This window comes from Pinus tabuliformis, chromosome 6 (assembly GCF_031772625.1).
Source record: "Pinus tabuliformis cultivar Carrire ecotype Pingquan chromosome 6, CPIR1, whole genome shotgun sequence".
NCBI lineage: Eukaryota > Viridiplantae > Streptophyta > Pinopsida > Pinales > Pinaceae > Pinus > Pinus tabuliformis.
The window spans coordinates 698,306,074-698,319,098 of NC_142292.1; the positions used below are offsets into that span (position 1 = coordinate 698,306,074).

Consider the following 13,025-nt stretch of genomic DNA (forward strand, 5'->3'; position numbering starts at 1 on the left):
CATTAATCTTGGTCTTAATAGATTAATTGTCTTATGGTGGCCTTGAATGGTCACTTCCATTAGTTGCATGCTTTATAGTTTTCTGTTAGTGACATTTTTTAGGCTTGATAATATGTTATTTAGTTTATCAAAATGTGTTATTGTCCATATTATTGTTAAATATTAATATTGAATATGTTGGCTTTTGAGCATGGTTTAGAAAAACATTCCCGAAATGTTTATAGATTGTATTTTATAATGAAATGATTCATTGCTTGATGAAATTGTTTTGGATTTTTTTTTAATGATTCATTGATTGATGAAATTGTTATGGATATTTTTTTTAGTATATTAAATTGTATGTGATAAAGTCAAAAGTCACCTCTTTTTAAGATTTTCATTGGTCAGTTTCCCTTAAGGCCATCAAGTTCACCATTCTGTCCCAGGTTAAGGAAATATAGGAGTCATGAAGTGGAATTGTCCAAGCACTTAAATATTGAGACATGTTTTTTTTAGTCACATTATACTTCCTTTCTGTGTAAATTCTCGATGAAAATAGTCTCATGGAACATGAGTGGCCTCAATAGTAAATGAAAACAAAGACTCCTAAAAGAAAAATGGTATGCAAAGCACCCATCAATAATGTTGATATAAGAAACAAAAATATTAAGTGAGGTTCTACCTCATATAATTAGCAAATGGGGGAGGAATTTCCAAGTAGTAGTGATTGATGCTTAGAGATACTTGGGTGGAATGGTTATTATTTGAAATTATCAAGACATCAAGGTTACCAATATGTTTACCTCTTTACGCATTATGACAATACAATTTTAGTTAATTGACATCGAGGACTACTACCATGTATCCAATGTCTATGACTCCAATATCGCAAATGGAAAACCTCTATTTCTTAATTCTATTTCTAGCACAAGTAATTTATAGTCCCCATCTCCATGGATTATTGGGAGTGACTTCAATATTATCAAGTGTCTCGAGGAAAAGAAAGGATGAATCACAATGTTTAACAATATATTTTGTAAGCTATACCATTAAAGCCATAAAGTAGTCTCCATTAAAGTTGTCAAGCAATGAATCTCCAACCCACACATGTGGATCAATGAGATGTAATACATGTGTGTGTGGTGACTAACTTAATACACTATTCTAATAACTCCACAAACTTATGTATTTCACTCTGTCACATAAATTGACAGTAGTGTGACATAAGTAAACCAAGAGTAGACATGAAACCCTTAGGCAACAAACATTCCCTAGATCCTCAATTAGGTGCTTAAATGATGAAGTGAAAATGCAAGGGGAAAAGAGGACTTCATGATTTAACCATCACAAACATGTGATCAAGTGTGATTAGGATTGTATATATTCATATATTCTCCAAAGAGGGAGTGAATACATGAGTTACCATTCATTGGGCCTTATTTTTCTTTCTTTTTCTTTTTCTTATATATAGGACTTATGGAATAAGGTTTTCATAAGTTTGGCACAACTCATAGATATAAGATTTACATGAATTTTCACTTCAACCTTAGAGTTTAGACTTAGATAAATTAGTATAGTGTATCTTTAATGATTTTAGCTTTCACTTTTTGATTTTATTTCATCACAAATGACAAAAGGGGAAATATTTTTCCACAAATCTATGAATGCTTAATCATAAAGGCATCATGCGATGAAAACAAATTAATGATGTTATTCTCTATGAAAATGATGGGTATTCTTGAGAAAATATTATGCTTGTGGATGTCTCCTCTCTGGTTGAGAGGAAGTGAGGGTAGACACCATATTATCCATGTGTCATATGTACTATGGCCAGGACTAACAATCGTAAGCCTAGTAAAGACACTGGTAGCGAGAATGGTGGATTGGATAAACATATGGGACCAATATTCTTTGAGAATTTGGACTTTGAATAGGACTAATCGCCATAAGTCAAGTACATTAATCTAAGATAAGAATAGTCATGAGGATTGACATTTCCTGGTGTCAAATATTATGATAGTGGATTAGGAAATGATCATGTGAGGACATACCTGCTGAACATCCTGGTGGGGTAAGTGCCTAGAGAGGTAGTGGTGTCCAAATTTATGCCTCCCAACATTGTGCTCTAATCTAATGGAGAGATAAAATTGTTAGTCAAGGCCTTACTATTTTGACAATGTTGGCTATGATGATGTAAATCATCATTGATGCTTATCAATCCAGATCCCTTCTTATATGAATATTTCAATTTGATAGTACTTTTTTGTCTCATTACGAGTACCTACCTAGTTTAGAGGGAGGGTCATCATCTTCATTATCGCCATAATCACCACCATCACCGTCATAATTATTGTCATCATTTCATTATTGTTATAATCACCATTCATGTCTTCATCATCATCATCATCATCATGGACATTGTCATCAATTGTTCATAATTATAGGTATCATAAGAAATATCATCAACCTAAAAAATGTTACAAGTGCTCGAAAAGGGTTGTTAGGACACATTATATATGCAAGAGAAATAACAACTTTATTTTTTAGAGATGATCAATGATCATCATCATCACTACCATTATCATTATAAGTGTCATCATCCATATCATCATAACAAATATAATTTTTATCATAATTGTTGTCATCTTCATCATGAACATCATAATCATCATTCATACCATTATTGTTGTTGATGATGACCAAGATTAAAATAATGATAATGATGACTTGGAAGATGACGCCAAAGATAAAAATTATGATTATGACCATGACAACATTTAAAAATTGGCAAGAATGGCCAAGGTCATTAGCATCATCATCATCATTGTCATTATCATAAAAATCACAATTCATGTCATCGTCATCATCTTCATTATCATCATCATTATAATTATTGTTAATTTTAGGTATGTTCTATGCTATAGCAATTTATTTCAATTTTCATAGTTAGCTCATTATCTTTTCCAGATTAGCAATCACATCAGCATTAAATTAAATTGCAGATAGAACATAAATATAAATCGCAGAAGACAAGCCAAGACAAGAGGACACAAGATGTGGTGCTAGCCAGGGACAAACCCCACAATGTGGGGAAACCCTTGATCAATTCTTCTTTTATGTTCTTCAAAGTTCAGCAGAGAAAGAGAGAGAGAGAGATAGTACATTTACAATAGAAGTCAACACTTTGACTTTTGATATCTACAAAGATCAGTTGAAGACATATTGCTTCAACTGATTCTCTAAGGTGACTACTTCACCCATCATAGTGCTGCATCTCGTCCATTTGTTGCACCTTACCGTGTAGTACCTTCATGCTGCATCATGCATCATCATGTTGCTCATGATCTCATACATCACTGTGCTGCCCATACATCATGCTGCCCATGATCTCATACATCACTGTGCTGCCCATACATCATGCTGCCCATGATCTACATCATGGTGTTGCCCATGCCATATATGTTGTCTACCATATTATACATAGTGTGTCTTCCATGCCATGCCATGCCATGTCAATGAATATGCTGACACAATTCCACTGAAGATGGTTACAATCATACCATTGACTGCTATATCAACGTTACTGCCCATCAAGTCTTCAAGGTCATGAGCCTTCATACACTATGATAGATGATAGCGTATATGTCATCAAGATCATTGCATATGCTATGATTTCTGTGACATAGACAGATTCGCATAGTTATGCCTAGGATGTATTACTATGACCCTTCTCCTCACACCATGTCTAGACAGAGGTAGTGATCATCAAGTAGTTGACTGAGACTTGATTGTCCTGATTGCAATTGTGGTTTGTCATGACTGTGGCACCCTTATATTAACTATGGCTCCTAATGCGGCTTTCACCCTTGACTCTGGCTCCCTTAATTGCGTGAACATATCTCCAAGTGTCCCTTATACCAGCGTATAAGTGTCTCTACAACTGCGTTTATATTACAGTGTGTATATATCATGCTGCGTTCTTGTTGGTTGTATTGCCTGTATGTATCATGGCCTGTATATATCTTGTTGCATTGATGAGTAGTCTATTTCAGCGTCCATTTCAGCGTATATACATATCTCTTTTACAACAGGTAGGGTTTCTTCATTTTCCTGCGTATGAATGTCATGGCCTGCATTTAAATGTCTTCGTATATATCCTTCTCATGAACTATGAACAACGTAATATGTCCAGCATATAAACACCATATCACTTCCATTATGAACTGTGTATATGAACAACATATCACATCCAGTGTATCTGAACAGCGTATAAGGTCTCCATGATTTGTATATAAGAATCTTTATGACCTACGGCTAGGGCTGCAGCTAGGGCATCATACACTTAGTCCAGCTTACTCTTTTTATGTCTCTCCTTCACCAAAAACCCAAGACATGGAGAGGAGGATATCACATGAAGAGCGTATGTACAAATGGATTCAAATCCTCTTCTATTTATACTAAAACGTAGATGATGAATAGACATGACATTTGGGCTTCTAGAGCCTATATTAGTTGTTGGTCGGCTTGATAATGATTCCATAATCAAAATAAATTCATATCTCCATAAATACTTATCGGAATCAGATGATATTTAGATCAATCCTACACCTCTCGAAGAGAGGGATCCAATAGAAATATCAACTACCATAAACAAGATAACCCACGTGGAGTTTGGCCCTAGTTTCCAATTTCAACACTCCCTCTCAACTAGGGAGAACTCCGTCCGCTGATCCATATGCTTGGATGTACTATCTCTGCCATCAGTGCCCTGCACTGCTCTATCCATCTCTGCTAAGCTCTACTGGCTCTGCTATGCTCTGTTGGCTTTGTTGGCTCCGCTTTGCTCTGCTAAGCTCAGCGCTGCTCTGCTGGATCTGCTGGCTCTGCTCAGATCTGCTCTACTTTGTTGGCTTGCTCTACTCAACTTAGATCTGTTGAACTATGAAGAAGAAGAATTGATCAAGAATGTCTCATACCATTCTCCACTGACCCGAAGTTAGTCTCAGAGTGCATACCACTGGTCCCAGACCAGTTTCAACCAACCCAAAGTCAGCATCATAGTAAGTACCACTCCTACCACTGGTCCGAGACCAGTATCATCAGTCTCAGAGAGTGTACCACTAGTCCCAGACCAGTCTCAATCGACCCGAAGTCAACATCATAGTATGTACCACTCTCACTGGTCCCAGGCCAGTCCTGCACTGACCTGAGGTTAGTCTCAGAGTATGTACCACTAGTCCCAGACCAGTCTCAACTGACCCAAGTCAGCGTCATAGTAGGTACAACTCCTACAGCTGGTCCTAGACCAGTATCATTGATCCCAGATCAATGAAGGTCATCCTAGCATAGGGAGTACAATAGATACAACGATGCATCCATCGGTACTACTATGGTCCCTATCCTCATTTCCCTACTCATTGATCAAATGAGAGGTACTTCCCATGAGTCCCAGACTGCATGGGTAGGATGCCTCGACTGGAGAACTTAATCAATCCTATCCTCACAGGAGAACTAATCATCCTGCTATACAATCGCCATGGAGAACACATCATCCAGGCCTCACAAGAGAGCTAATCATCCTACTACATAACCGTCATGGAGAATACATCATCCAAACCTCACAGGAGAACTAATATTCCTACTACACGAGAGAGCGAATCATCCTATCCCACAAGAGAGCGAATCATCTTGTCCCACAAGAGAGCGAGTCATCTTGTTTCATAAGAGAGCGAATCATCCTGTTCACAGGAGAGCGAATCATCCTATCCCACAAGAGAGAGAATCATCTTGTCCCAATGCACACCACTAGGGGAGGGTGAGACACCTTATCATCATATGTTGCTCCAGTAAGAATCGAAAGCCCCCAGAGCTCCCAGATCTCAATGTATGCAACATGGAGGACCCTTGTACAAGGGTCTCTCGACAACTCCAAGTCATTCGGGAAAATCACAAATTTGATATTTCCCTGAGGCTCTGACAAAGTGTATCAACCTGTACATCATCTTAATGCGATGGAGCCTCCTTGCTCATCGACTTACCATATCCTAGATAAGGCAGTATCGGATGTCTATCTGCTGGAGCAATTGTCGAATACAGGATTCCTCAATAATCGAATCCCACCTCTAGTTGTCACAGAGAATCACAGTGGTATTCATCATGTGTACTCACTGACTAGTCTGCATTCGAATAATCATGCAGTTTTCATATTTCCAATAGTGTATCTCAATCCATGATAGATTGTGCCCTGAAGATATCTCAGAAGATTCTTGGCACCAATCTAGTGAGGCTCAACTAGATATAAGCTGAACATGCTAACTGCAACACATATGTCTGGACGGAGGTTCTCCAAGAACATCAACGTGAATGAGTTTATGAAAATTAGAGGCATTTCCCAAATCTAGTCCAACATCACTACCATATAACTTCTTGAAAGTTAAGATCCTCGAGGTAGTCACAGGCTTGCAGTTTATCTTTCCACATTCGGAATCCAACTCCCTCTGTCTTCTACAAATGAGAGGGTCTGCACCTGTTAGACATAGGTGCTGGTATGAGAGGTCTGACATCCACAACCTTTGGATGGTTTGGATAGATTTCACTCCTAGTGAATCTCAGCTTCATCAGACAGCTGTTGATTCTCTCATACTATGCCCGGGGTGTTTTGCTTGAAGCCATAGAGGGCTTTCTACCACCTGCATACATGAGATTCCTAATCATGAATCTCAAACTCCACGGGTTTTTCAAACCTATGGCCCTGCTACATGAGGGGAATGGTCCCCTTGTAAGATTTTCCTTCGGTACATCTCAGACATGTACCTTCATGCTCTTTTTGAATTCAGGCATCCTAGTCACCATTTGACTCACAGACCTTCAGTGCTGAGTCAATGGACATGGTCCCTAGTGGACATGATACAACCCTGAACTCAAAAACATCTTTGAAAAATCTATTTTCAAACAAGTACCTTTCCATCGATGAGTACCACCCTGAAACCTTTGACTTCCATTTCTGAGATGGACACCAGGTTCTTCTTGTGATCAGGTACTTAAAAGAGATTCTGGGGTTCCTTGCTTTCTTTGAAGAGTTGACCATTTCCTTGATGACCTGCATTCCTTATCATTCCTCTGATCATTGAAGATGTCCCTGGAATGATTATTATCTTCATCAAGAGATGTGTCCCTGTCCTACGGACACTCCTTCGCATGATGGCCGAACTTATTGCAACCAAGGCATCTGCCTTTCCTTCCACCCTTAGATCTGAACTTCCCAATGAAGTGATCTTTAGATGGGCCATCAGAAACTTCCACTACGCCATTCTGATAATATGCTCTACTTCAACTTCACCCTTTGTGAACTTAGAAGAGAGATGTGGAACCCATTGATCCTTGTCCCTATTGTCTTTGGTGATTGCTCTTTCACTCTTGCTTGGGCATTGTCTTCACCTTAGCTCTAATCCCATGTTAATTTTAGGTATGTTCTATGCTAGAGAAATTTATTTCAATTTTCACAGTTAGCTCATTATCTTTTCCAGATTAGCAATCACATTAGCATTAAAGTAAACTACAGATAGAACATAAATATAAATCGCAGAAGACAAGCCAAGACAAGAGGACACAAGATGTGGCACTAGCCAGGGACAAACCCCACAATGTGGGAAACCCTTGATCAATTCTTCTTTTATGTTCTTCAAAGTTCAACAGAGAAAGAGAGAGAGAGAGAGATAATACATTTACAATAGAAGTCAACACTTTGGATTTTGATATCTGCAAAGATTAGTTGAAGACATATTGCTTCAACTGATTCTCTAAGGTGACTCCTTCACTCATCATAGTGTTGCATCTCTTCCATTTGCTGCACCTTACCGTGTAGTACCTTCATGCTGCATCATGCATCATCATGCTGCTCATGATCTCATACATCATTGTGCTGCCCATACATCATGCTGCCCATGATCTCATACATCACTGTGCTGCCCATACATCATGCTGCCCATGATCTACATAATGCTGCTGCCCATGCCATATATGTTGTCTGCCATATTATACATAGTGTGTCTTCCATGCCATGCCATGTCAATGAATATGCTGACACAATTCCACTGAAGATGGTTACAGTCATACCATTGACTGCTATATCAACATTACTGCCCATCAAGTCTTCAAGGTCATGAGTCTTCATACACTGTGATAGATGACAACGTATATGTCATCAAGATCATTGCATATGCTATGCTTTCTGTGACATAGACAGATTCGCATAGTTATGCCCAGGATGTATTACTATGACCCTTCTCCTCACACCATGTCTAGACAGAGGTAGTGATCATCAAGTAGTTGACCGAGACTTGATTGTCCTGATTGCAATTGTGGTTTTTCATGACTGTGGCACCCTTATATTAACTACGGCTCCTACTGCAACTTTCACCCTTGACTGTGGCTCCCTTAACTGTGCGAGCATATCTCCAAGTGTCCCTTATACCAACGTATAAGTGTCTCTACAACTATGTTATATATTACAACATGTATATCATTGACAGCATGTATATATCATGTTGCATTCTTGCTACGTTGTATTACCTATATGTATCATGGCCTGTATATATCTTGCTGCGTTGATGAGCAGTCTATTTTAGCATCCATTTCAGTGTATATACATATCCCTTTTACAACGGGTAGGGTTTCTTCATTTGCCTGCATATGAATGTCATGGCCTGCATTTAAATGTCTTCGTATATATCCTTATCATGAACTATGAACAGCGTAATATGTCCAGCGTATAAACACTGTATCACTTCCATTATGAACTGCATATATGAACAGCATATCACATCCAGTGTATTTGAACAGCGTATAAGGTCTCCATGATTTGTATATAAGAATCTTTATGACCTGCGGCTAGGGCTACAGCTAGGGCATCATACACTTAGTCCAACTTACTCTTTTTGTGTCTCTCCTTCCCCAAAAACCCAAGACGTGGAGAGGAGGAGATCACATGAAGAGCGTATGTACAAATGACTTCAAATCCTCTTCTATTTATATTAAAATGTAGATGATGAATAGACATGACATTTGGGCTTCTAGAGCCTACATAAGTTGTTGGTCGGCTTGATAATAATTCCATAATCAAAATAAATTCATATCTCCATAAATACTTATCGGAATCAGATGATCTTTAGATCAATCCTACACCTCTCGACGAGAGGGATCCAATAAAAATATCAGCTGCCATAAATAAGATGACCCACATGGAGTTTGGCCCTAGTTGCCAATTTTAACAATTATTGACATTGTCATCAGTTGTTCATAATTTTCAATGTCATAAGAAATATCATCAATGCAAAAAGTATGATCTGTGTTGGAAAAGGGATACAAAAGTGAACAAAAAAATGGGGGTAAAAATAGACGTAAATTTGGATGAAGAGTGGACACAACATAAGTAGATAGAAAACAAGACAGAAAAATTGACACAAAAGTGGATGAAAAAGTAGATGAAATAGTTGACGCAAACTTCAACACAAAATAGGATTCAAACATGGGAACAATAGTAGGCATAAAACTTAGCATGAATTATGGTGAAACAAATGTGGATACAACAATGAATGTAAAGAAAAAAAAAAGACACAAACTTGAATGCAAAAAGGAGGAAAACTTGGATGAAAAAGGGATGTAAACATGGGCCAAACATGGGTGCAATAGTGGACACAAAATTAGTTGCAAAATTGGATGAAGCAAAAGTGGATGTAAAAGTAGATTCGAAATGGGACGCAAAAAACATAAACAATATTTGATGAAAACTTGGACACAAAAGAGGATGCAAAAGTGGATGCAATAGTGGAAGAAAATGTGGGTTGCAACGATAGGCATAAGATATGGCACAAATCACAGCAAAAAAAAAGTGGATGAGAAAGTGGATGTAATAATAGGCACAAAAAAAGATGCAAACTTAGATGCAAGACAAGATGCTATAAGGGTTGTAAAAGTGGATGCAAACATGGGTGCAACATGAGAAACAAAATTGGATGCAAAATATGGATGCAATGGAAGTACATGCAACAGAAGATACAAAATAAGACGCAAAACCCAACACAAAAGTGGATGCAAAAATAGATGCAATATTTTATGCAAAAGAGGATGCGAAGATGGATGCAAAATTGGAAGCAAACGTGGGTACAACAATAAGTACAAAACATGGCACAAGTTGTGTCACAACAAAAGTGGATGTAATGATAAATGCAAAAAAAGAAGCAAATGAAGATGAAAAATAAGATGCAAAAAGGGATGTAAAAGTGGGCGTAAACGTGGGTGCAACAATGGATGTAAAATAGGATGCAAAAGTTGATGCAACAAAATTCTATGCAAAACTAGGTGCAATATGAGACACAAAACCTTATGCAAATCTTGACACAAAAGTGGATATAAAAAGGGATTGAAATTGATGTAAAAGTCGATGAAAACCTAGATGTATATGAGGATGCAATCGTGGATAAAAATTTAGAAACAAGAAGGGTGCAAAGGGAAGTGCCAAACTAGGTGCAAATTATGGCACAAGAAAAATGGATGCAATAGTGGACACAATAACAGAGGAAAAAGAGGATGCAAATATGGATGGAAAACAAGATGTAAAAGTCAATGCAACAAGAGAAGATGCAAAATTAGATGCAAAACTAGACACAAACCTCGATGAAAAACTTGGCACAAAGGGGATGCAAAAAATATGCAAAAATGGATGCAAAAAATGATTTAAAAAATGATACAAAAGAGGATGCAAGAGATGATGCAAAAGTTGATGCAAGTGTAAGCGCAAAAAGTGGATGCAATAGAGGATGCAAAAGTTGGTGAAAAAAAATTAGGTGCCAAATTTCATTCAAAACATGGTGCAAAGGATGGCACAAAACTTGGCATAAAACCTCACGTAAAACTTGGTGTAAAATCTCGTGCAAAACCTATTACAATACGTGGTGCTAAACTTGATGTAAGACTTGGTGCAAAACTCGGTGAAAAATTTGCATCAAGTTTTGCACCATATTTGATAAATGGACACAAATAGCACCAAAAATGGGCTCTAGAAGAAAAAAAGGAAGCAGAAAGGGATGCTAGTCACAAGGTTTTGTTGTAGTGTATCAAACTATTTAGATGCATGATTTAATGTTAACATGAATAATAGACAGATGTAACTAGTATATCTTAACCATTTCTAAAATACATGTGAATAAGGTGTGTTAATAGGCTCTAAATAACCAATAGTGGCATGGACAGATGGAGTAGGAATTGTGGAAGGGAAAATCCTAAGCAAATGAACCAAATTCATTGTAAGGGCACATAAAATTAAACATTCCTCACAAATGAGTAAAGTGGATATATTAATAGTCTAAAATAGTTTAATGTTAACATGAATAATAGGCAGATGTAACTAGTAAATCTTAACCATTTCTAAAATACATGTGAATAAGGTGTGTTAATAGGCTCTAAAAAACCAATAGGGGCATGGACCGATGAAGTAGGAATTGTGGAAGGGAAAATCCTAAGCAAATGAACCAAATTCATTGTAAGGGCACATAAAATTAAACATTCCTCACAAATGAGTAAGGTGGGTATATTAATAGTCTAAAAGCCTGTACTTCATGTATTCCAAATCAAAAATTGATTGTTCAATGCATTTCCAAATGTTGTATTTAATCACCAATGTAAGTAGTGTTTAAGGTGAAATTTATAGGGATATTTGTTTTCATAGAAATTTATATTATCTTGCACTCTACTAGATTTAAATAAGTAATTTAAACTAATAATAGGAAAATGAATGTACTTTGCATAACTTTCTATAATGTGAGGAAGAATAGAAGTGACGATGGTGTAAAGGGTTGATGGTCCTACTTGTAACTACCTTTTTTAAAGTGTGTTATATGTTAATATAAAATTTTCTGTATAATTCAATATAAATTGCTATATATTATACTTAATGGTTACCTTGGTGTGAGTTGTTACCATTGACCACACTACAACAACAACTACGTCAACCATCTATGTCAATTCGAGCACATGTCACTAGGAAACATGAAAATCTAGTTAACTAACATGGGTGATGTGGAAGGATCATTTGTCATTTTAGTTGAGTGCTACAAACCCATATGAATAAGAAAATAAAAAATGAATGTATAAAGAAGTTCGATTAACAATTATGAATATATTATACCTTATTAAGGAGTTTTTGATGCCCTTGATGTGACCACCATTGTGTTTGTAATGCTTCATAGCTAGGCCATTGTTCTTACAATGGGGTGAGGGTGTGTGGAATCTAATGATGGTGTCCCACGACAAGTTAGTGGCAATAGAAACATGGGATACAAACAATCTCTTAACTTGGAGGGATGATTTAATGGACTTTCATTTTGAATTTTAATATGGTGTAAAATTATGAAATATAGGAAATTGAATTTTCTTTTTGAATATCTATATATATTTTACTTATAAAATTAATACATGACCTTAGAACCTCTATCTATAGACCCTCGTCCCTCCGACCTTATTATTTCCCTATCCCCTCTTCACTAGGGTATTATTCTCAACCCTAGGTACCTCTTCACCATTTATCCTTGTGTTTTGGCTCCCTTCACCCTGAGCCCCATATTCCTTTGGCCTATATCCTTATTTCATGACCCCTCATATTTAACCCTAACCATAGCCACAAGCCTTGGCCTATAAATCCCTAAACCATATCCCCTTATCATTGGATCCTTCACTAATGGATCCCAAATCCCCTTTACCTCTTCCATGTATTCCCAACACCCTCATAGTAGCCCCTCTTCCTTCAGGCCTTCACCTCCAAGTTAGTCCCCCAACACTAGTCCCTTTGCACCCATCTCTTAATCCCTCTATCCATATATACTTGTCTCTCCATCTCTACCCAACACTTACATCTCTTTACCCTTGGGATGCTCACCCTAGACACCCATGGGGACATAAGTATTACACTTGTAGGTCCTAATGACCTACACTTTTTACTTGTATATAAAGAATCTAGCACCTTAAGGATCCTTCACACATGGGCCCATACC

The 13,025-nt window shown here is 37.3% G+C and overlaps 1 pseudogene; it reads right to left on the minus strand.

Moving 5' to 3' along the window:
- Positions 1 to 8,690: 8,690 nt before the first annotated feature.
- The window catches only part of LOC149260584 (sucrose synthase 2 pseudogene), a 72,178-nt pseudogene continuing 67,843 nt past the window's right edge, over positions 8,691 to 13,025 (minus strand).